The sequence below is a fragment of the Nycticebus coucang genome, chromosome 18 (genome assembly GCF_027406575.1).
Source record: "Nycticebus coucang isolate mNycCou1 chromosome 18, mNycCou1.pri, whole genome shotgun sequence".
Lineage (NCBI taxonomy): Eukaryota > Metazoa > Chordata > Mammalia > Primates > Lorisidae > Nycticebus > Nycticebus coucang.
Window position 1 is genome coordinate 4,471,710 of NC_069797.1, and position 25,672 is coordinate 4,497,381.

At 38.2% G+C, this 25,672-nt stretch overlaps 1 non-coding gene across 1 annotated transcript; it reads right to left on the reverse strand.

Moving 5' to 3' along the window:
* Positions 1 to 9,227: 9,227 nt before the first annotated feature.
* Positions 9,228 to 9,334, reverse strand: LOC128571332 (U6 spliceosomal RNA). Its single transcript, XR_008375763.1, has one exon. It is a non-coding gene; the product is annotated as a U6 spliceosomal RNA (small nuclear RNA).
* Positions 9,335 to 25,672: the final 16,338 nt, after the last annotated feature.

Sequence of the window (25,672 nt, forward strand, 5' to 3'; positions counted from 1 at the left end):
GCCAACTGCAGTTCACCAAAACTCTAGGACTGGGACTTATTCAATAACGTATCTTTGGTGTCTACTTTGGTAAATATTTATCAAATTGTTGGATATTTATCAATTGTTGGTGTTTACTCCCTTTCCCAACTTTCGGGTACATATTTTTCAGAACTGTTCCTGGGAGATGACTCATCCAGTAAGTGACAGAGGAGTCACTGCCCACTGTAAAGAGTGGGTGAGTCTACTAGAGACCCCACCTGAGGTGCTGGATAGAGGCCTGTGAATGCCTCTCCAGCGGCAGGCGCTGGGGCACAACTGGAAATGTGAGACTCAAGGTCTTGCTTGAAATTTTTGAGCTCTAACAGCTCAAAGTTACACTTTGTATATCAAAGTTACACAGTCATTGTGACGGGGTGCAATATTAAAACACTAACAGTCAGTAGAGAAACACCATCAAATTTATTTTCCTGTCTTCAAGAAAGGTAGATCACCAAGGTCCTCTTTAAAAATATCTGTCCAAATATCTCTCTCCAGAAGAATCTATGCTTCTGACTGCAGACCAGACCCAGATTGATTTTCTATGAGTTACGCCTTTCCTGACGGGCAGGCAGATGATCAGAGGTTGACTTTACTCTTGGTCAATTTTCAAACACAAACTCAGGAGTTAAGTCATAACTCAGGCTTTTATTAACACAGTGAACCTGAGGCTGAGGCCCTAATGTTCACCAAGGACAAAAGACATGACTTGTAAGATATTACTAACTATATCCTCTTCAGAAGTATGAAAGTGTAACTTTATAGGTAAAAGGCTCAGTTCTACAGTTAGAGAAATCCAGATTCTAATCTCAGTTTACTATCTATATGATTTAGGGTAACTCAAACTCTCCAGGTTTTAATTTCCATATGAATGGCAATTCTTTGACAGTGTTTTCAATAGAATAATTGAACTAATATACACAAAGAGTTTAACATAATGCCTGCTACAAATATTAGCTACCTTAATTAGCTATTCATCCTTCTCTCTTATATGTTTTCTAAATCAGGCAGCGATTACTGGAGTTAGCAAGGGCAGAGGGAACATCTCTCAGTTTTGTAAGTTACGATGTTTGCATTAATTACTAGAGGATTACCCACCACAATAAGAGAACCAAACCACACTTCCATATTCCACTGGAGGGAATATGCAGTCCTCTTAGATGTCAAAACATTCATTTCATTATGATTCAAAGAGAAGAGAATGACCTGCCAAAACACCAACCACTAAGCTTCCCACAACACGTGGATGTCTCTGACAGGTGTCTCCATTCCAAACACTGACCAGGCCAGCAGCCGGAACAGATGGCCCAGCTGGCAACATAGGCCTTTTCATCCGCCTGCGGTTTCTCACAGGTGCTGGGAGAAGGCGAGATAACTCAGTGTTTTCTGTTGTTTTGATAACCTTAACTGCTGTCTTTCCCACAGGCCAATTTTATTTTGGACATATTTCTATTTTTTAATATTTGACAACTGAAGACACTGGTAGCAAAAATAAAAACGTTTTTCTGAAAACTGATCTCATACACACATAATCATACAGCTGGCTTCTTCCCAGCCATCATTAATTTCCTTTCCCTTGAGCCTTTTTTCTCACCCCCATTAAAGTGTAACCGTCATCAAAATATCACAAAATCTGCTTGTAAGCATTTTTCACAAGCTGGGTTTAATACCGGAGTGTGTTTAAATAAGACATTTCCCCTTTTCTAAAATGAAAAAAATGCAAAAATATAATCATTCTTCCTCATGGTAGCCACGGCAGAGCACACTTGCTCTTTGTCTGTGTAACTTCCAGATTAAAACAGATGGGCTGACTTAAGAAACAGGTAATTTTAACATCCACCTTCACAAGCAGAATGGTGGCATGGCACATTAAAGTAGAAAAGCTTACACGTTCTAGGTGTAATTTATTAGTAACTTTTCCTTAGAACTTGACAAAGGTTTAAAACACAGAATAGAATTTTATACACAGAAAACATCTCTTTTTAAAGATATTTTAGCTATTCCTTTATTTTTGGCTCATTTGTGATATAGCTCATGAATAACTGCCATTATGAAGCTGTTCCTTTAAACGTGAGAAAACTAAGGCACCAATAATTATAGGTTGTGTATACCTAATGTTCCTTTCATTAGCTGGAATCCAGTGTAAGAGCCCCTCCCTTATCATCATCATCGTCATCGTCACCAGGTACAGTGGTCAGGAGCACAGCTGTGTTAAGTGGGACCTAGGTTCAAATTCCTGTTCCTGACCTTCCTAGCCCTATGACCTGGAACAAGTTGCTCAACTTCTCTGAGCTTCCATGTCTTCATCCAGGAACCCGATAAGCACTCCATAAGGTACTTCTTATTATTTATCATTTACTTCTAACATAAATATAAAAGTATGCCAAGGCCTCCCCATCTTAAACAAACTAATTCTCTCCAACTTCATTTAACTACTGTTTGTTTTTCCTCCCTTCCATTTCCTTAATTACTATTAAGTGCTCAATCCATTACAGTCTGGTTTCTGCTTCTACTAAAACTGGTCTGACGGTGGCCACCAACTACCACTTCTCTGCCAAATCTAGTGGATGTACTCATTCCTCGTCTTCCTTTACCTCACTAGAGAGAGCATTGACCCTGTTGGTCAGGTTGTCCTTGTTAAAACTCTCGTCTCCTGTAATTCACGTGATTACCCTCTCTCCTGATTTTCTTCCTACCTTCTTGAGCCTGCTCCTTCTGAATTCCTGAAAACTCCTCTTCCTCACCTCCTGAACTGTTGGCATCATCAATGGAGGCAGAAAAAGAGCTTTCGGCTCTTGTTGGCTCAACAAACATGACCCTTTGTGATCTGGCCCCTGCTTGCTCTTGTAGACTCGGTCTCTCCAATTAATCACATTTCTATTTCTGCCCCTCTCTCCCAGTCCTTTTATGCCATCGACCTACTTCCAAATCCCTGCATGCACCCATTGTATCCTGCTTCTCAGCCTTCCAGAAGACACGTCTTTTTCTTAGGTTCTCTCTCCTCCCTCCACATTTTCTCTGTATTTAGCCTTCAAAACTCAGCTCAAGCATCACCTTCTTCTCAAGCTGTCTCAACAGGGGCTGAAAAAGTCATCTTTAATATTCTACCCTCAGCTGAGGTTTCATAAATAGAGACAGGCTTCCCTATAGAGCCCTGGCAAAATTACAGAATCATGAGGAAATAAAGAATTGTTATTGTTTTAAGTGGCCAAGTTTTGGGATGTTTGTTAGGCAGCAATAGATAGACAAAACACCCCAAACTCACTAGATTTTAAGTTCTTCAAAGGCAGACTCATGTTGCGTTGAATACTGTATTGAAAACAACAATTCTCTGGTTTATGAAGCCCCCATGAATGATTAGTCAACTAACCACCCAACCAACCAGTCAACTAATGAGCCAGTCCATCAGTCAAAGTGGTCTAAAGTTAGTCTTTTCCCTTTAATTTAATTAAATGTTTCTTTGAACGTGGAAGCCAACAAAATGGGGAAAAGGGAGAGATAAGGAGAAGAATGAATGCTAAGTAAATTCATGTCTCTGGAGGGACTTACCGACCTAAAGTTCTAGCTCTGATCTGCTCTTATCACTACAGTCTCACTTCTATTTCCTACTACATATTTCCATTGAAGTATGTCCCTCTCTCTTCTGCAAAACCTAAACTTTTTACAAACCTTTATACCAGGGTCCTATTTGATCTTTTTGGCTATGTTACGATCATTGTTCATTCTTGAAATCTCAGTCAGCTTTGATTTCTGCCTTCTTCTCCCTACAAATATATTCCACCTTATTATTAATTTAGACCAATTTGCCTTGGTAATTTTTTTCTTTTTTGGGCCAGGGCTGGGTTTGAACCCGCCACCTCCAGTATATGGGGCCAGTGCCCTACTCCTTTGAGCCACAGGCACTGCCCTGCCTTGGTAAATTTTTTTTGGTGATTCGTCCTTTCCTTTAAACTCCTTCTTCCCTCGTGCTAGCTTGGACTCACATTACCCCATTTCTGTATTAGTCAAATGTCTTATGATTATAATGCTGTATTGAGAGTCTTTTAGTTACATTTCCAAGTCCTGATATGTCTAATGAAGCCTTTTTGTAGATGAAACATTTCATTTCAGGGCAAATAGGTTAAAGAAAATGGTAATTATTTCAATTGTCATTACTCTTTCCCAAAATAAATATTATTTGTAACAGTGAAAGGAAATCAGTTTTAAAAATGATATCCATGAAGTGACTAAACATTAGAACCTATTATTTGACAAATCTTATTAATGAGCAGTGTCATAAGAATAGATGACAGATGATGACTCTAGTGAGGAAGCAATCTGAATTTGTTTTTGTTAGCCTGAAAGCCAACATGAAATAAATAGGCAAAAGAAAAGGGGACAAAACCCAAGCTGGAACCCCATCTCTTTTGTATACATCAGTTCAACCTTTGTTAATAGGATAGGGAATTCATTATTTATATCAAGAGGAAATGGACAAACATTTTACGCCTGATAAGATTTTTTTCTTTATGCGTCAAATTCTTTAAAGGATCCAACTGAAAGATAGTCTTCATCATGGGAAGTTTGGAGAAAGAATTTATCCATATGCTAAATCTATCAAAGCTATTTCATGATTCTGTACCAGCTGAAGCTAACCCCAATTACCCTTTTTTCAATCAAGGGATTATCTTTCATGTACACATTAATGCACATCTTGATTTTAAGCAACAGTGAGTTATTTGCTTTGTGAGAACATGAAAGTCATCTTGATATTAAGAACAGAAAAAAAAATTCATTCTAATTAAGTAAATCCCATAATGTTATAATCTTATCTAGGAAACAGCTACGAGATAAGAATAGCTGTTTGCAAACTAACAATTGAGTTAACAATTAAGGTCACCTAACCTTATCTATCCCTACTAAAATGTCCTATTTTTCAGTCATTGTAAGAATGTATCTTATCACCAATAATAATTCCATATCAAAAATGATTCTGCCTTCACAGCAGGTGCCACAAAGTATGTATTTTTAGAAAGCTTCCACCCTTGAATTCATTTACTAGCAATCTAGTGGTGATTTACAGTGGACAAGAGGAAATTAAGAATAGGAACAAATGAACACATGTCGTAGGACAACATACAAATAAAGGCAAAACAATAACAAGGCCAAGGTGAGAACCAGTGCAAGGTGATTTTCCACTTCACACAAATGTTTTTATATCCAGATTACTACTGAGGGATCTTTATTAAATTACAGAATACTTACTCCAAAATCTCTGCTTGTTCCCATCCTTGGGTCAATTTTGCCAATTTAATTTCCAAAGACAAAGCATGCCCACCTTGACAAAAGGCAGTTGCTGAAAGGGAGTTTGGGGGAATGTGGAAACCACCTCCTCTTCCAAATTCAGTATTTGGCACTCCAGACGGCCTCATAAATTACACCAATCTTGGTGTTGGCCAATTAAGTTACACAGAAGTTAGAATTAGTTGAATACCCTGCAGTGGGTCTTAAGTGAGTCAAGGTGACCAGAGGAAAGTTGCCTAAATGGTATACAGAGTGAAGATGTCTGTTCCTGGTACAGTAAACAAGACCAAACCAAAAAGATTTGCAAGAGAGAGGAAATAAGGTGCTAACTCAAATACTGGCAACTGAAAGGAAAATTATGTAAGGGACATCCAAAATGCTGAAAAGCAAAAGAAAAATGAATGGTGAATGCAGAATATGATTGTCTTAACACAATAACTAAGAAAATGCCAGGAATCCTATGTTAACCAGTGTGATGAAAATGTGTCGAACTGTTTATAAAACCAGTGCATGGTGCCCCATGATCGCATTAATGTACACAGCTATGATTTAATACTAATAAAAATAATAATAATAAAATGGCAAAAGAAAATGCAAAAAAAAAAAAAGAAAAATTAATGGTGTAGCATGACCATGCTTTGTGGTCTACTCTGGCTGTGACAGATGGGATGGGAGGAAGGGACGGAGAACCGAGAGCTAGATGTTACATGAGTAAGAGGTTTCTGTGGTTAGACATGAGAACAATATAGTCTAGACAAGAAGGGCACTCGAGAATTGTCCCATGGAGAGGAGGGACTCTGCTTTTGCTCTAATTAAATTGTTTTGGTATGTTCATGGGTGTCACTGGTGGGAAGCAAGAAGAATGGCTGGATTTAATGAAGAAGCACCAGAATTGGGAAAGTTCTTCCATTTCCTTGCCTTAGCATTTGACATTTTCAGAGGAGTTCTGGGGAGAATGTGCTCATCTCTCATTACTCATAGCCATAAAATGGCAAAGTAATAGGAACTAGTCCAGATGGTTCAGAGGAAAACTCTAACATGGATACACTGTGCTTCTTTCCTGCCAAAAGTTAGTGAAAAAACATTTACTCCCCTCAAATTGCTGGCATTTTCATTGCCTTATCCTGCCCCACAGATGTTTTCTACTGCTTCAGATACCCCAGGACTCAAGAAGAGTTCTGAGCTCTTCTTCTGTTGTGGTCCCGAATCTCAAACTTTCTTCCCCCTATATAAAGTCTTGTGGCTCCCAAAATGACAGCTGGATCTGAGCTCTTCTATACTTGCTCTTTTAAGAAAAGATTATATAACCCGAGAACCTGGACTCAAATAAATATTTATGGGGTGAAGGTATGGAGAGACCCGGAGGGGAATCACAGAAATTGCTTTGCTCTCTCCACCTCACCAGATGTCTTCATTAGCCTCTTCTCTCAGATGGGGCTTGAGATTGGCCACCAAAAGCCATAGAAAATCCCAAAAGTGGAATCAGAAACTGCATTAGTGCTTATGTTTCCCTGATGTTATTATACTTAAAACAACATCTGCCATTTCCTAATCCCGCCTAATCATTTAACAAGTTTTTTAAAGACCATCTATTTAGCATCTTGCTACAGATACAGCCTCAAAGTGTGGTAAAGAAGACCCCCTGGCAGAGTGACTACTAGCCTACTGTTGGCCTTTGTAGAAAGCAGAAAGTTATCTCCCATAGGCGAAGCCACATGGTACCCCAGCTTGGTGATCCTGGCAGACACAGTTCTGCACCAAAGCACAAGACCTGGTGAGCCAGCATGAGCCGGATGCCAGCCCCACTCCAGGAGGCTCTGTGTAAAGCACTAACTGCATGACTCTGCCCTCCCCCAGCCCTGCTCCCAGGCTCTGACCACTAGTAGCACATCTCTGCATGACTCCGACTGACCCTTCCTTATCAGTCTGGCTCTCTGGTCCTGGATCCCAGGAGCATCCCAACATCCTCACTTGGCCTGCTGGCCACTGCCCCCAACCTAAGACCTCAGCATGCTGAGGACTAATGAGTTACAGCTCCTTGTTCTGATCTTTTGTCATCCAGTTCTGCTTCTGACAAGAGAGAATACACAGAGGCCCAAACAGCCAATTATACAAACTTATGCTTATCAAAGCTGATAGCATCCAGAGCAGAGACACAGTTTACATTATCTTTTAACTATTCCAAGCACTGAGATCCCAGGCTGGTTTAGAATGTGAAAACAATCTATACTTCCTGTCATTTAAGTAAAACACTCTTGCTTTTCTGATGTCACACTTTTTGGAGGTGATGAGCTTTGCTGGCAGCTCTTGCGCTCTTTGGGAATGCTGGTAGCAAGATGATGGCCAATGCTACCACCGAGAGTGTTAATAGCAGAGGACTGAAGGCCAGAACACTTATTTCTCTTTGAGAATATTACCAACCACTTAATATGCAACTTATGAGCTAAAGTCCACAACTCATAGAAAGTGCGAAAAGCTTTATGAAATTTTATACTTTTTAGAGTCCTGAGGATTTAGTAGGCCTGGCATAGGAAACTGAAGGGCACCCTTCACATTTCAATCACTCTTGATAGAACCAGCTTAGACGGTGTCACAGGTTCCTTCAAAAGATTCTACATCCTTTCCAGGATTATCTCATTCCTTCCACTTGACAGAGACACATTATGGAGGTGGGGGAGGAGGGCAGAGACACTGAGGCAACAACAGGGGATGACACTCTAAAGACCAGGAAGGACCGCCGAATGAGTTCAGTTTTCTGTAGTTAGCTACAAAGACCCAAATACTTCCTCGTAGGAGAGAATAAGCAGCACCAACCCTAAAATCCTTGTTTAAAAGACTAGACTCTAGAAACATTTTCCCGGCCTCATCCAAGCAGGTAGACACAACACAGAATTTGTGCCAGGTAAAAGCATGACCTTTCCAAAACTGACTTAGCTGGCACTGCGAGTGAGGATGTCTCTGGGTTCCGGCCACATAGTTACCCCCAGTTCAATTCTCCTCCTGGCCAGTGACCTTTTGTTCACATCCTCCTCTCTTTTATGTTTCCTTGACTTCCTTCATTCGGGCCCTTCCCACGGAGCCTCCGTGGTTGTTTACAGCCTGCCTCTGGTTTTCCTCTCCTACATCCTTTATGTCTCCACCATTGACACTGCAGCTACTCCTGCTTTAAATCTGTCTAGGTGCTCAGGCCCTTGTTTTAATTGTTGGGGATTCATCGAGGGTAGGCACTCAGAACTTTTTAAAAATAATTTTCTTTCTAGTGCAGGGAGACTGTTATTTCTTTTCATTGCGACTGTGGCATGCTGTGTCCACTAAATGATAGGAGATATCTTTGGGATTCATGCCACAGCACCCTACTATGGGGAACACAAATGCCCTTTAGATACACGTCGTCAAGCTCACTATATACACGTAGAGAATTAAGCCCTGCAGAACATGAGGTGACCCTAGATATACAAGTGAGAAAACAAGTCCTATTGTTTGAAGCCTTTGAAATTTTGCACATATATATGATAGTACCGACTTACTTCCGAATAAACTCAAAGGGTGCAAGGCAGATGAAAAACATTTACTGAGAACATGTTATACCTTGGTAGGTTTTCCTCTATCATTTCATCCAGTTCCCACCACACCACGTAAGTATTAGGGAATTTGGGTAACATTTTTGAAGACCACAACCAGTTCTGCTCAGGTCTGAGTCTTTAGCTAAACAATTCTATAGGGCTAACACATCTGTAATATGTTGTAGCTTATGATTCATAATATATTTCATACATTTGAAAGAGCAATTACAGAGAGCATAACATCTAATTCAATCATTTAAAATATAATTTATAATACACTTGATAGCATAATTTTTATTTTAAAATATACTTTTACAGTATTTCTTATTTTAACATAGACTTCATAATATGCTTTTTTTTTTTTTAAATATGGAACGCTTCACGAATTTGCGTGTCATCCTTGCGCAGGGGCCATGCTATTCTTCTCTGTATCATTCCAATTTTAGTATATGTGCTGCCGAAGTGAGCACCATAATATCCTTTTATAGTATACTTTTAATTTTTAAATATAGTTTAAAAACTTTTTTTCTATGTTATAATCTGATGAAGACTTACAACTATAGTCTTTCACCTCAAGCTGCCACTTCTATGGCCACATCTCAACGTGCTGTCATAAGTTTTCTCTGCAACACGCTGTAAACATAGGCCTGGCAAATCACAGTGGCTCTCGCCTATAATCCCGGCATTCTATGGGCCAAGGCAGGAGAAGCCCTTGAATTCAGAAGTTTGAGAACATCCCGAGCAAGTGAAAGATCCCGCCTCTACTAAAAATTAAAAAAGTTAGCTGAGCTTTGGGGTGGGCACTGTAGTTTGAGCTACTCAGGAGGCTGAGACAGGAGGATTGCTTGAGCTCAGGAGTTTGAGGTTGCTATGAGCTATGATGATGCCACTGCACTGTGGCCTGGAAGACACAGTGAGACTCTGTCTCAAAAACAACAACAAAAACCTGCCCTCCCCACTGACACTGACCAGCACCCTTTCTTTTGCCTAGGGATTTGTTTCCTGCCAAAGCCCTGGGGGGGAAATGCCAACATGTCCATCTCAGGGAGAGACACTTTTCCTACCCTACAAAGATTTACAACTGTTATGGACCCATAATAATCAAAAATAAAAATCTTAAAACAACTCTTATATTAGTATGTGTTTTGATTATTTACAAGGTAATTTAAGATTTTAATTTTTTAAATTTCTGGGACCACGCCATTCTGTAAAAATTTAAGTTAGAGGCTCAGCATCCATAGCTCAGTGGTTTGGGTGCCAGCCACATGTACCAGGGCTGGTGAGTTCAAACCCGGCCTGGGCCTGTAAACAATGATGACAACTACTACAAAAATATATCCAGGCATTGTGAGGGGTGCCTATAGTCCCAGCTACTTGGGAAGCTGAGGCAAGAGAATCACTTCAGCCCAAGAGTTTGAGGTTGCTGTGAGCTGTGACGCACGGCACTCTACTGAGGGTGACATAATGAGACTCTGTCTCAAAAATAAAAAAAAATAAGTTAGATAACATTTTTTGTTTTTATAAAAATGCCCCTTAGAAATTAACATATTCAGTTTTTTAAGTGATTTCAATTTGCCAAATTTCTGTAGTCCTTCAAGTCTATAATTCATTTTGCTTATTTTTTTTCATGCACTAGCATATAAACTAGGTAGTGTCTAGTTTAAAGCTAAAATTACTAGGTCTTCCCAGCATAATACTGCCTTTTCTAGTACAGACTCATATTTCAGGGTGTCCCAAAAGTTGTCCCTGATGTTGCAATACATAAAAAAAAAGGGAAATTAAAGCTAAATGTACCTTTATTTACAAAATATTCATTACTAAATTTTACAAGGAAGTAAGAATTTTCCTTTACAAAGAAAGTCAACATGTAGAGAATATTTTGTAAAATCTTGTAATGAATATTTTGCATCATCAGTAAAGGTACACTTAGCTACAGTTTCCCATTTTTGTCTATGTCTGGTGATTTTAGGGGTGACTTTTGGGACACCTGGGTATTATTCTCAGATGGAGATCACTTTAGGAACTACCTGTATGCCTGCCGGAATAACATTTCAGAACATACCTGTCATCAATCCCTATGACATATTTAGATATGTAACAGGAAACTGATGGCTTAGCCAAAGGAGTCTTTAGTTCTGAGCCCAACATATACATTTTGAATTTTGAAATAGAAGAGAGTGGACCTGGGATGGATTTCTATGGTTGAACATGTAGAAAGAGTCTTAAAAGGGCCAGAAAGAATTCTCTGTGTAGCCCAAATATAAGGGCAAAGGAGAAAACATTTTGCACAAGGAAAAGAGACAAAAATGAAGATTTCTCTTTCTTGCTTCCAAAAGCTGATTCACAGGTTACTCTGTATGAGGGTGGAATACAGACACGCTGGCACTCAGCCAGAGAGAGGCAGAACCCCCAGAAATTCCTCTAGGATGCAGAGCCCTCAAGTGGTGCCACAAGCTTGGACGCTCAGGAATCTGAGTATCCAGACTAAGACTCTGTGTCTTTTTATGTCCATGTCCAGTTCTAACACTCGACTCTCTTTGTATGGTAATTTCTGCAAGGAAATAAAATTCTTGTCACTTCCTCGTTGCATGAAAACAACTAGAGAAACACAAAACTGCCTTGCAGCATGAATACTGAGAGGCCACTCGTGAAGCCTTGAAATGTGTGTTGTTCCAATTTGCATGTTAGCCACATTGCAGGCTGTTACATGACTTTGTTCTTTGAGGAGGCTTACTAGTCACTGAAACTGAATGTTAACTCTTACATGCCAAAGACCATTCTAACGTATAAGGAAGGTGGACATAAACACGCGCACACTTAAGCAACCACACGGTGTCAGGGACCTCTTATGGCAGTGAGTGCTTTTCAAATTCTTTCTACGGATTTTATTTATCTTTTCAAAGAACCAACTTGTTGTTTCATTAAATTAAATTCTGATTTAATTTTGGTTATTTCTTTTTTTTTATTTTTTTTATTTTTATTATTTATTTATTTTATTTTTTTTTATTAAATCATAACTGTATACATTGATATGATCATGGGGCATCATACACTCGCTTCATAAACCATTTGACACATTCTTATCACAGTGGTTAACATAGCCTTTCCGGTGTTATCTCAGTTACTGTGCCAAAACATTTACATTCTACATTTACCAAGTTTCACAAATACCCCTGTAATATGCACCACAGGTGTGATCCCACCGATCCCCCTCCCTCTACCCACCCCCACTTTCCCACTTCCCCCTATTGTTAAGTTGTAACTGGGTTATAGCTTTCATGTGAGAGCCCCGAATTAGTTTCATAGTAGGGCTGAGTACATTGGGTACTTTTTCTTCCATTCTTGGGTTACTTTACTAAGAATATGTTCCAGCTCCATCCATGTAAACATGAAGGAGGTAAAGTCTCCATCTTTCTTTAAGGCTGCATAGTATTCCATGGTATACATATACCACAATTTATTAATCCATTCGTGGATCGATGGGTACTTGGGCTTTTTCCATGACTTAGCTATTATGAATTGGGCTGCAATAAACATTCTGGTACAAATATCTTTGTTATGTTGTGATTTTTGGTCTTCTGGGTATATGCCCAGCAGAGGAATTACAGGATTGAATGGCAGCTGGGATTGGACTGCTCTTCCTTTTCCATTTCTTTAAGATGATTCATTAGGTTATTGACATGCTCTCTTTCTGTTTTTCAGATGTAGGCATCTAATGGGATAAATTTCCCTCGTAGGACTGCTTTTGCTGGTCCCACAAGTTTTGGTAGCTTGAGCCTTCATTGCTGTTATATTCAATCGTTGTTGTTAATGATTTCTTTTTTTTTTTTTTTATTCTTCCTTGACCCAACTGTCATTCAGCATAATGTTGTTTAATTTCCATGTCTTTGTGTGGGGATGACAATTTTTGTTGGAGTTGAGTTCCACCTTTATAGCCTTGTGGTCTGAGAAAATCAAGGTAAAATTTCAATTCCTTTGATTTTGTTGAGGTTTGATTTGTGTCCTAGGATATAGTCTATTTTGGAGAATGTTCCATGGGCCGACGAGAAGAACGTATATTCTTTGGCTCTGGGATAGAGAGTTCTGTATATGTCTATCAAGCACAGTTGTTAAGGGGTCACATTTAAGTCACTTGTATCTTTGTTTAGTTTCTGTTTAGAGGATCTTGTCCAGCTCTGTAAGAGGAGTAATACAACCATCCAGAGCAGAGAATACAGTTTTTATTTTGCAACCAAGGACACAGAAAACTTTGTCACAACATGGTTTAAGCATTAACTACAGAATATTACATAGCTCCCCAAGGTTGCAGATTAGTAAGACAGAGGGATGCATAGGGTGAATCAGTAAATTGGCTGATTTCCTCATCATCAGAAGAGTAGATGACCAAAATGAATTAAACAATCATGCAGCACTGTTTCTCCTTTCTTTTCTTGAAAGAGAAACTACTCTCAGGTATGGATGAGGTCTGAATACAAGAGAATAAATTATAACTTATTTAAATTTCCACTTCAATAACTCTTACCAAACTTTCAGTGTGTTAAATGTAAGGTGTCCAACCTTTTTCCTTTTCTGCTGCACACTGGAAGAACAAGAGATTTCTTGGGCCACACATTAAATACACAAACACTAAAGAAAGCTGAATAAAAGAAAAGGTCTATGCATACTTTTTGCAATAACCAAAACCACAAATAAGCAAAACAGTTCTCAAATAACCTGAATGTGGTTCCCAGGACGCAGGTTGGACACCCTTGATTGTATGAACAACAATCAAAATTTCCCTGCTAAAAATTTGTCATTATGCATTTTAGCTTCTTTCTTTCTTTCTTTCTTTTTTTTTTTGGAGACAGAGTTGTACTCTGTTGTCCTGGGTGGAGTGCTGTGGTATCTTAGCTCACAGCAACCTCAAACTTCTAGGCTTAAGACATTCTCCTGACTCAGACTCCAGAGTAACTGGGACTACAGGTACCCCTCCATGACATCCACCTAGGTTTTCTACTTTTTTTTTTTTTTTTAGTAGAGACAGGGTCTCACTCCTGCTCAGGCTGGTCTCAAACTCCTTAGCTCAAACAATCCACCTGCCTTGGCCTCCACAGACTGCTAGGATTTTATCTTATTTCAAGAGAAATTATTAAAAATAGTCTTCATTGTAATAATCTATGAAACCATAGTTTGTCTACCACCTTCTTATTTCTTGAATAATTCGTAACTTTCTTATTTACAAAATTTCTAAATTCTATGAGATTTTTTGACCTACAATATAACCTTCACTGCTGTAAGATTTTGAAAAAAAAAGTTTTAATAACATATACATTCATAAACAAGTAACTGAAGTTTTACTTTTTGCCCATGACTAAAAGACATCCAAACAAAAGCAATTTTAAAACACTTAGATTTTCTTGTGTACTAAATACATGACATACCCATTCCCTCATTAGTTTAAATTTTTAAATTAAAAATAGATTTAAAAGCATGCTAAGTGGTAATAAAAATGTTAACTTTTAAAAGATGGCTTGACATATGTGCTTTCATATACTTTCAAAGAATTCCTGCCTGCCCATTCAAGACTTTTTTGCTTCTTTGTTAATCTCCAGCTCCCCATTTCAGGTGCTCCAGCCTTAACTCTAATAAGCAGAAAAACACAGAGGAGGTTGTGGCCCGATTTCAGAAGAAAAATGTCAGGCTGAGAAAGCCCATGAAATTATTGGGATCAAGAGAAAAGCAAATTAATGAAGCCTCAAATTTGGTGTGTAAGCAGCACAGGAGCAAAAAGCAGCTGATGTGTTCAGTACCTACAGTGACAGAAACTGTGTCTTTAATGTAATGGCCTGACCCACTGTCGTAAGCCCTGCAATGCCAAAAATCACACAGGCTCACCCCACCCATGCTCTGCTCTGGCTCCACAATGTAATCTTCATGTAGTGTGTTTGTTTGCTTATTTATTTATTTGACGGAAGAACTTCATCTGTAAACTGTCTTGACTAACATCAACTTGGCAACAACTCATCAGTTAAGTAACTGTTAACAGATTCTTCAAGATATGACTGCTACACTGATACTTTATCTTCCTGTTAATTAGTAATTATGCACTGGCAAGAAAAAGTGTTTCTTTTCAATTATCCCAGAATTCAGTGATTATTTAAACTTGACTAGTACATCTTCTGGGCAAATTGTGTTTGATAATCCTTATTAAAATATACATAGTGGTTGTTGACTTGTAACAAGAGAAAAAAAAGTGGTAGTTCAAAGGGTATTAGATATAGCACAAGGCAAACAGGGGCCCATTAAAATTTCCCCAACTGCTCTAATGAGAATGCCGAGGGTCATTTCTGCCTTGTTTACCATCTGTTTGGTTTCTGGCATGTGCCTCTGGTGAGAAGGGAGTGCCCCAAAGCCCTTTTGGCTTATCACAGTGTCATCCAGGGTCTGAAGTAATTTTGGCCTTTCATAAAGTGGCGCTTTCATAAAGTCAGACACTTACACATGTGGAATGAAAAACTTATTAAGTGTGAAAATGATGCTACCTGACGAAAAGCATCCTGATTTTTGTTGTTGTTGTTGCAGTTTGGCCGGGGCTGGGTTTGAACTCACCACCCTCCGTATCTGGGGCCAGCACCCCACTCACTGAGCCACAGGCACCACCCAGCATCCTGATTTTTAAAAACAGGGAAGCAATGTTTAAAAAGGAACTTTACAAAACATCGTATATTAAATTCTGTGTCTGCTTTCCAATCACCCAAAGGTTTTCATGATTTTATGATAATGAAAAACAGCTACTTTTCAATAATTAGGCTCTCATTAAAAAAAGGATTTGCCTTGAGTCATATGATGGTATGCTAGACAGGACACAGGAAGCGATAACCACAAAAGAAAAAGTTGATAAATTAGAATTTCTCATAGTCATCACATAGTAACATTGAGGGGAAAAAAAGAGACAAGCCATGAGCGGGAAATACATTCGCAAAACATAAATCTGGTAGAAGACTATAGCCACGTCCTCCTATACAACTCAATAAAAACACAACTCTGTCTTTTAAGACGGGTGTAAGATTTGGCAGACTTTGACAAAAGTGGCTGATAAGCACATGAAAAAGTGTTCAACACCAATCGGCATCTGGGAAATGCAAATTAAAACAACAGCGAGATGCCGCCACACACTCACAAAAATGGCCAAAATTAGAAACAGACTGTGTTGAAGATGCAGAGAAATTGTGCCTTTCACGCTCTGTTGGTGAGAGTGTAATATGGGATAACTGTTTTGAAAAAAACATCTCATAGCGTCTCATAAAAGAAAAACCCAAACCACCACTAGGTTTTTACCCAACGAAAATGAAACAGGTATTCATAAAAAGGCTTGCAGAATGTTCATAGCAGCTGTGTGCACAATAGCCAAAAATCAGAAACAACCCAGGTATCCAGTACAAGGAAAATGTAAAAACAAACACAGGAATACCACACAGTAATAAAAAATTGTAAAAACTACTGATACATACAACATGGATAAATCTCAAAAACGTCATGTTGAGTGAGAGAACCTCACTCATCTGAAGGTCTAGAACTGGCGAATTAATCTATGGACAATCAAAACAGCGCTGCCTCTGGGAAGCAGGGTGAGAGTTGACAGAGAAGAGGCATGAGGGAAACAGGAGGTGACGGTAACATCCTATGTTTTTTATAGGGGTTTACACAGCTGTGTACATTTGTGAAATCTCATCTCATATACCCTTAAAATGTGTGCAGATCATTGTATATATAAACGTTACCAACACAATGGGTGTTGTATGATTCTTTCAATTTTGATATTTGTTTAAAAATTATAATGATGTGTTAAAAAGTAGATTGATATGACTTTAATCAAATCCCTACTAAATTCCTTTTAAAAATAACATTAGTTCACTAGGTGAATCGCTACATATAATGTAAAGCCACATAAATGTAACTGTTGACAAAGCATCAGTTCATTTTGTCACATCGGCCTTGCGATAGGAGAGCAGGTACCACTGCTTTTGTGTTCAATATCTGTCCTTCTACCAGTGTGCCAACCTGGTGTTCGCTTATATGGGTATGCATGTGGTATGTGCCCCTCAACCTGTTTATCCCATTTGAACCTGATATTATCGTAATGTAATCTCATCAAATGGTATACAAATTGATGAAAAATGAATACAGGCAGTTCCCAGCTTATGAGAGAGATTCTGTAGGTCTGCCCTTAAGCTGAATTTGTATATAAGTTTACAACAGGTAAATTTGCTCTTACATAGTACTTGTAATAGTCTCTGTTCATAAGTGTGAGTTATACACCAATTAGATGTTTATAACTTGGGGACTCACTCTAATAGCCTCCATTCTCATAAGTGCAAGGTGTACTTAAAGTGGATGTTTGTAACTTGGGGACTGCCTGTATGCATAAGAAAAGGAGTTTTTGTTCATATATAAACTAACTTGAATGTTTCAGGCAGACGTGACAAAAAGAAGCTAAAGAAACGTTGCTTTAGATTATGATGAAAAGGGTACCAGTTAAAGATTGCAAAACAAAAAATCATAAATATCTAGAATTCTGTACTCAGACTTCTTCACAAGTCTGTTTATGTTTCTGCTCCATTTTAAAGAAACGAAAAGTAGGTAAGTGGTTTATGTAACAAAACAAAACCCTAGTGGCGTGCCAATCACTGGGCCCACATTTAAAGAACAGTTCTTAGATAAACTTTGAAAAGGGTAACTTTATTACCAACCATCCTATTTGATACCCAAACGGGTTAGGCAGGAACTAAATCTGGAGGGCGGTTCCTAGGGGACGGGGACCAATCAGGGGCAGGGGCTGCAGGAAACCACAGAACACCTGTCAGTCACGTATCTCAATCTCCTGGTAACATCCACACTTCCCTTAACCCCTGTCCAGAACTAGCCCAATAAAAGGAAACCACCTGAGAGTCCTTAATTTCTTTCTCTGCTCTTAGAGATTGACCCATTCTCTCTCCACTTTGTATAACTTCCTTCTTTTCGACAATAAAAGCTGTTTGTGTGGAACTGCTTCCTGTCTGAGCTCATTCCCTCCACCAGCTCTGCTTGTGATGCTTCCAAGCAAGGAGCCAAAGACCCAGGACAACAGTGCACCAAGAGCCCAGACCGGACAAACCCACACAAGTACTCTGTTACCTATCCCTAGCCACTTCCTTTCCTCCCCACGGGATTCACCTTTTAACAAACTAATGAAACTGTTGCTTAATTATTCATAGAAAAATCAATATCAAGCATGTCTAACCGATTTGTTTTAACTCCCTCACTCCTAGTACTGATCAAGTCAAATAACAGAGTTCCTGTAGTTTTTTTTTTACATAATTTAGTACGGATACGAATGTGTAAGTATTTGGAGAAGCAAGGTCAATTTTTAAACTCCGTGTGTGTGTATTTGTATACATATTTCAATTATACTCTAACCATTAAATATTATGCAAAACATAATTTTAATTACAGCATTCTATTCCTGAATGCTAACTTAATATATTTCCGTATTTAGAAAATTTTCAAAATCTTATCATAAATAGTGCCTAGTGAACAATCGTGTACATCGAATTGTCTGTGTTTGTTTTTTTAAATTTATAATAGATGTCCAAAGGTAAAAGAACAGAGTCAAAATATATAAACATTTTAATGGTTCTTTTTAGGTACCATCAGTTTGCTTTTTAGGTAACCAATATACATACACATCAATAATAAATACCTATTCTATTTTCTAGCACTAATACTAGTTATTAAATATGCAGAATATTAAACATCTTTGCCAAGTTAAAAAAAATGTACCTCTTACTGTTATGTATGTTTATTAGTAAGTTGAATATTTTGTTCACATATATTGAACATTTGTCTTTCTTTTTTTTGTAAATGGTCTGAGTTTTTTATACTTTTCTATTAAGACATAGGTTACTGGTTTCATTGTACAAAGGCTCAATAATCCCTTTACACCTACGGCAAGATGTTTGTTCATTTTATTAATTTTTTAATACACAAGCAATACTTTTTCATTGCCAGAAATTTTTTTAAAAAAGAAGAAAACTATTAGACACTATGAGATTTTCCAAGTTGTCCTGCACAAAACTAGTTCTTTAAGATACAAAACAAATTTTCTTTGGGGGAAATAAAAAGAACTCTTATGTTAACATATATTTTTGAAAGAATACTCACTATATGCTATTGTTAAAAATTCATAATGTGCAAAGGTATATTTAACTCACAGCTCAACAATAAAATGACTCATAAGACAATTAAAAAATTGGAAAAGGCCTGAAGTAGATATTTCTTCAGAGAAGACACACAAATAAACACAAGAAAAGATATTCAGTGTCATCAGTCATTAGGGAAATGAAAATCAAACCACAGTGAGATACCACTTCACATCTATGAGGATGGCTATCGTAAAATAAATAAATTAAACAGAAAAAAACAGGTGTTGGCAAGGAGGTGGAGAAATTGGAACTCCCAAACATTTCCAGTAACAATGTGAAATAGCACAGTTTCTATGACAAACAGTTGGATGGCTCCTCAAAATGTTAAAAAGAATTATCCTATGACTTAGCAGTTCTACTTCTGGGCACATACCTGAGAAATTTCAAACATACATTCGCACAAAAGACCTGTAAGGCGATTCATAAGAGTATTATTTACAATAGTCCGAAGTGGAAACAACCCAAATGTCTGTCAATACATTGAATAAAATATGGAATATCCATCCAATGAAATATTATTAAGCCATAAATAAGGATGAAATATTAATACATGCTTCAATACGGATGAACCTTGAAAACATGTAAGAAGCCAGTCACAAGAGGCCACGTTTTGTATGATTTTCTTTATATGAAATGTCCAGAAGAGGCAAACTCAGAGACAGAAAGCAGTTGAGTGATTGGCAGGGGAATTTGAGATGCTAATAGACAATAGGGTTTCTTTCTGGGGCTAACGAAGATGTTTTCAAAATTAGTGGTGATGGTTGCCTAACATAGTGATTGTGCTCAGAACAACTGAATTGCACTTAAGATGGTAAATTTTATGTTATGTGAATTATGTCTGAAAAAAAAACATTAAAAACTCTAAGAAGTACTGTTTAACCTTAACCAGAATATTCCCAGCTTTTTATATGGCAATGCCCCTTCTCCATGTTAGACTTATTAATATATCATGAGGCAGTAATGTTTGCAAGAAGTGAAGTGTGGGAAAAAGCTGCTATTAACACAACATTTTAAAATTCAGTCTAAAATGTGGCTATCTGAGTTCCTGGCTGAAAAGGGGGACAAGGATGAGAATGAAAGAGAAAAGCTAGGGATCAACTTCACCAGCCTCATAATGATTCCAGAGCTGGCCATTTGTTCCATGCTCTAGACGCAGAAAGCACAAACCTCAATTGAGTTCTCTTATTAGCAACAGATTTCTCTCCATCTTTGCTATTGTTGTAAGAAATGCTATCAGATCATACAGGTTACAAGTCAGGTTAAAAAGGAATCGTCTCATAATACAAATAATTATTTTAAAAAGGAAACAAATGATAAATAAAACATAGTCCCAGAATAATATCTCTGATAGCTACATTTATTGTATGTTTAACTTGCTATTTACAGGAGTTCAAGTGGAGAGGAACTTTTCTGAAAGAGAACCAGAAATAACATAATTAACCAGATAATAACAACAACATGGTTCTGCTGTATGAAAACGTGCAGGAAGAAAAGCAGGAGGGGAGTTCAATCTGAACTTTTACCAACATATTAACAATTTTCGCTGTTCTGTTTTCCAAAATGGCAACACCCACACTAACAAGTATCTTTCCATCCAGACAATTCAGAGTCCTGAAAACAGTAATTTAGTTGTGTGCTTGCCTCAGAGAGCAGCCTACACATCTATTAGGCTAAATGCAAAACTCTGCATCAGAGGGTTGAAAACAAACTACAAAACAGAAGACGGGAGTGGAAACAAAACCAGCACTTGGTGAGGGGCCTTTGTTGGACTCCTACATCTATTTTCAAATTATAATGTTGTATGCACAACTATTTTCTGGGAGAAGAATTTACTTTCACTATTTTTTATCTCAAAATAAAATCAGAATTATATCGAAGAAGTAATAACATTACAAAATCATTGTTAAGCTTTTCTTAGATGTAACTGCCAAGAAAGAGAAGCCAACTTCATCCAACAGTATTTATAAATAAGTTACTGTGTACGTGGAACATAAACTCATTTACCATTATCTGGAAACAAACAAAAAAAAGGACTGGAAAACATCGAGATTAAACTACACTGTAAGTAAAACAGCTGCTAGGTCAGAGTCAAACTTTGAAGTCCATTCCCTGGAGCATGTGCTTCCATCCCCTCTCCTGTTAATGTGAACAGTCTGGCTTATTCAGAGAAGTGTCACTCTCCTGGAGAACAGCGCCTTTTAACAGCAAAGACCCACAATTCCTAGATGTTTTTAAACATTATTATTGAAGAAAGAGAGAGAGGAAAGTATTCCTGATTCTGTTCTCATCAAGTGAGGGCTAAGAGTTCATTCACTTTCCAGAATTATTCTTAACAATTTTGGCCCATGAAAAAGTACCTCAAGTAACGACCTCCACTCCATTCCTGTTTGTTTGCTCAATAACCAGGGCAAATGTCTTCTTCAATAAAAGGAATAAGCTCTGCCAAGATAGAAGAAGCCCTTCACACATTTTTAACACCAGCTGGCAAATGATAGAATATTTTCCGAAGTCATAGCTTATAACTTCCACCAGAACCTGCTCTAAAATGTGCACTTCTTAGCCCTCTATTTCAATTTCCTACATAATTTTATATATACATACCAGTTTTCTGTATGATTTATAATATATATATCAGTTTTTCTATATGATTCTGAGCATATTCATTTGAACAGAAGTAAGAAGAGAAGAACTGCTCTTCAGGATACATTTTTAAACCATCCACAGTGGTTTCTGGGTACATGTCTTATCAGGACTAAATTCCTCCACCTGCAATCTGTAGAGTGTCCAGAGAAAACTGACAAGTAAATTATTAAGAGCTAGGAAATCGATGACTCTTACACATCTGTGAAGTGTATGTTTTGGGAATTTTGTTTCTGTAAAGGAAAGAAAACAAGAGACAATTACTTTCTGACAAACACCTTTTTCAGTTACATGAAAAATTAGATGAGAAAGATGCTGAAGTTAAAGCAAAGGATTAAACTTTTATAGAAGAAATCTTTCATTATCTGACTTGACTTAATGTTAGAATATGTTCCTAGGAAACTGCAGAGTTATCATTTCTGGGAAGATACAAGAGAGGAAATAAGAACTACGGTGTACCACCATGACATTAACCTGCTCTGAGAGCTGAGGCTGCACTGGGCAATCTCTTAAAGTTCTTTCTATCTTCTTAATCAATCACTGTCCTATCTGAGAGTATTGGTACCCATCAGCTACAGTAGAAAAAGGGACAGAGCAGTTGCCAGGATGTCTAGAGATGTAATATTCCCCACAGCCAATACATATCCACACACTGGCACATACACATGTATTTAGTAGTAAAATAGCCTGTGAATCCTCAAAGATTTGAGGATTTTTCAGGACCTTTCTCACATAAATTTTCATGTTCCCCCAGGAGACAGAGCCAGAAGGAATTCCAAGGGCCATAAACCAGGGCAGCAGAAGTTTTAAAGCAGCTGGGACTTTGGAACCAGGCATGGGTTATTTTGAATGGTTCATGGGTGCGTATGTGTGTGTGTGCTGGGAGTGCGTATCTGGAAAGGGGTGGTAGGAGGCTGGGAAGAGATGGGGCTAGAGCAGAGAAGGCCTTTCCTTCATTTCTTTTGACTGTAACAGAAACGAATCCAAACTGGTTTGGGCTGCCAGGGAAGCTCAATGAGAAGCCAGAGAGCCTGGTCTGAATTACGGCTTTGTAAGTCCCTAAGCAAGTGTGACTTCAGGCAAGTTTCTTATCCTCTCTGTGCCTCAGCTCTGTATCTACAAAATAAGGAGAATGATAGTAGGATTTCTTTTTTTAGCATGAAAGAGTTAATACTTGCAACACACCTTGCATATACCAAATGCTTGGTATATTAGCTATGTTTATCATTTCTTAGAACCCCAAAATAATCCTAAAATAGGAGAATGGAGGCCAGGTGCAGTGGCTCACGCCTGTAATCCTAGCACTTTGGGAGGCTGAGCGGGTGGATTGTTTGAGCTCAGAAGTTCAAGACCAGCCCGAGAAAGAGCCAGACTGTTTCTACTAAAAATAGAAAAACTAGCTGGGCTTTGCGTGGGCACTTGTAGTCCCAGCTACTCAGGAGTCTGAGGCAAGAGGATCCCTTGAGCCCAAGCGTTTGAAGTTGCTGTCAGCTATGATGACGCCACACTCAGTCTCAAAAAAGAAAAAAAAAAGAAAAATAGGAGCCTAGAAAGCTCCAGTACTTCAGCACTCTGACTCTCACCTTCTCCTTTCCCTGCTCAAAACTCCTCTGAGCCATTGCTGAGGGCGGCTGCCATCACTCCTGGATGTTTTCATGCTCCATGGGTCTACCTCATGAAGAGCTGGGGACTGGGATTGGTGAGTCTCGACTTACGTAACTCGACAAGGGTTAGGCTAAAAACATGCCACCATGCCTCTCTTGACTGGCAGAAAAGGAAGGCCGAGGAGGAATTTGTCTTGATTCCGAAGTTTGAAAATTCTCATATCTCAGCCATAGAACAGATTAAACAATTTTAGTCTTTAGAGATTCTGAGCCACTGATGATAAATATTTAAGGAATTTGGTGATCCTACTGCTCAGCATCTTCCTTAAACTGTTTTTTCTTTTCCTTCTTTTTTTTTTTTTTTTTCAATTTGCACAGTCCTACGTCCTTTTATAATAAAAATCTGGTAACTGCCAAATATCCACCTACTAAATAAAGTAACGTCTATCCATACAGTGGAATTTTTATTTGGATGTAAAAAGGAATGATGTAGCTATATCATGGTAAACCTTGAAAAAGTTATGATAAGGAAAAGAAGTCAGGTACAAAAGGCTACACGTTCTATGATTCCATTTACACAAACTGTCTAGTATAAGCAAATTTATACAGAGGGTAGATAAGCGTAGGGACTGAGGGGAAGAAAGAATGGAGAGTAACTGCTCATGGGTCCTGGGTTTCTTTTAGAGGTGATGAAAACACTCTGGAATTGCTGGTCTTGTGCATATACAGGAAATCATTGAAATATATCCTTTAAGCGGTCAGTTTTATACTATTATATTTTTTAAATATCTGGGAACTGGATGTGACACTAGAACACCTGGTTTTAGTCCTCACACTTAACCAGCTCACATAAGAGTCACCACTTGCCTTCCCAAATTTTGCTTCCTTACCCAGACATTTGGACAGAGGCTGAGCCAGACTCTCCTGGAGGTCCATTCCCGCTCAAAATTCTATGGGTAAGAAACAGAGTGCATCCCCCCAGAATCAGAGGCAAACTCTCTCCTTTTAAACCTTCTTGAACAATCCTCCCATTCCATCGCCCTTCTCAAAGAAATAATTCTTGCTTCTTTCTGAGTCTTTAAATAATACCTGTTTGGAACATGTAATATACTTTGTATTTGAATGGTAATTTTATTTACTCCATCCAATAACTCTCTGTACTGAGCACTACTGTTATTCTCATAGGGCTTGGGGAAGGTAAGTCTATTGCTTAGGTTAGCAAGAAGCAGGGCCAGGCACAAAACCTAAACTGCCCAGCTCCAGAGGTCATGTGATGAACCATTCACAATGAGTTACCTTTCTCTACCAACCAATTTCTCTGTCTTGGCTCAAATCTCATGGCCTTAAACATACGCATAAGCAATTTGTTGATTGATGAACTCAACAGTATATGGACTATGCCCACTATTCTATTGTAGCAAGTGATTCTTTTCAAGTTGGCTATTTAGAAGTTAGGAAATATCCCTGAATTCTTTATCGTATGTCAAATATAAACTAAATAAAACTACTTCTTAATGAAGGTAATGCTGGCATACCTAAGTAGAATAAATAAAGACCAAATTTAAGTTAATACTCTGTAAACAGGAAAAATTAATGGCAATTTCAAATCCTTTTATCATAAGGACACTTGTACTAGACTGTTTATTGCAGCTCAATTTACAATCGCCAAAATGTGGAAACAGCTTAAATGCCCACCAACCCAGGAATGGATTAACAAGCTGTGGTATATGTATACCATGGAATACTATTCAGCCATTAAAAAAAATGGAGACTTTACATCCTTTGTATTAACCTGGATGGAAGTGGAAGACATTATTCTTAGTAAAGCATCACAAGAATGGAGAAGGATGAATCCTATGTACTCAATTTTGATATGAGGACAATTAATGACAATTAAGGTTATGGGGGGGGAAGCAGAAAGAGGGACGGAGGGAGGGGGTGGGGCCTTGGTGTGTGTCACACTTTATGGGGGCAAGACATGATTGCAAGAGGGACTTTACCTAACAATTGCAATCAGTGTAACCTGACTTATTGTACCCTCAATGAATCCCCAACAATAAAAAAAAATAAATAAATAATGGCAATTTCACCTCTTGTCAGCTGTGCTCCTTATACCATTGACCAGAGTAATTTGTTTAATTGAGTCTTCCTGTTAATTTTAGATCATTTATTATACCTAGTAAAAGGTCATGCCTTTGAATTCCTCAAGTATATTTCAATTGCATTTATTTTTTATTTCCTTGTAGAGACAGACAAGACAAATTTATCCAGATCATCCTGAATATAGTAAGCTTAATCTGGACTGGTAAATACCAGAACAGATCCTATTTAATAAAGTCAGTAG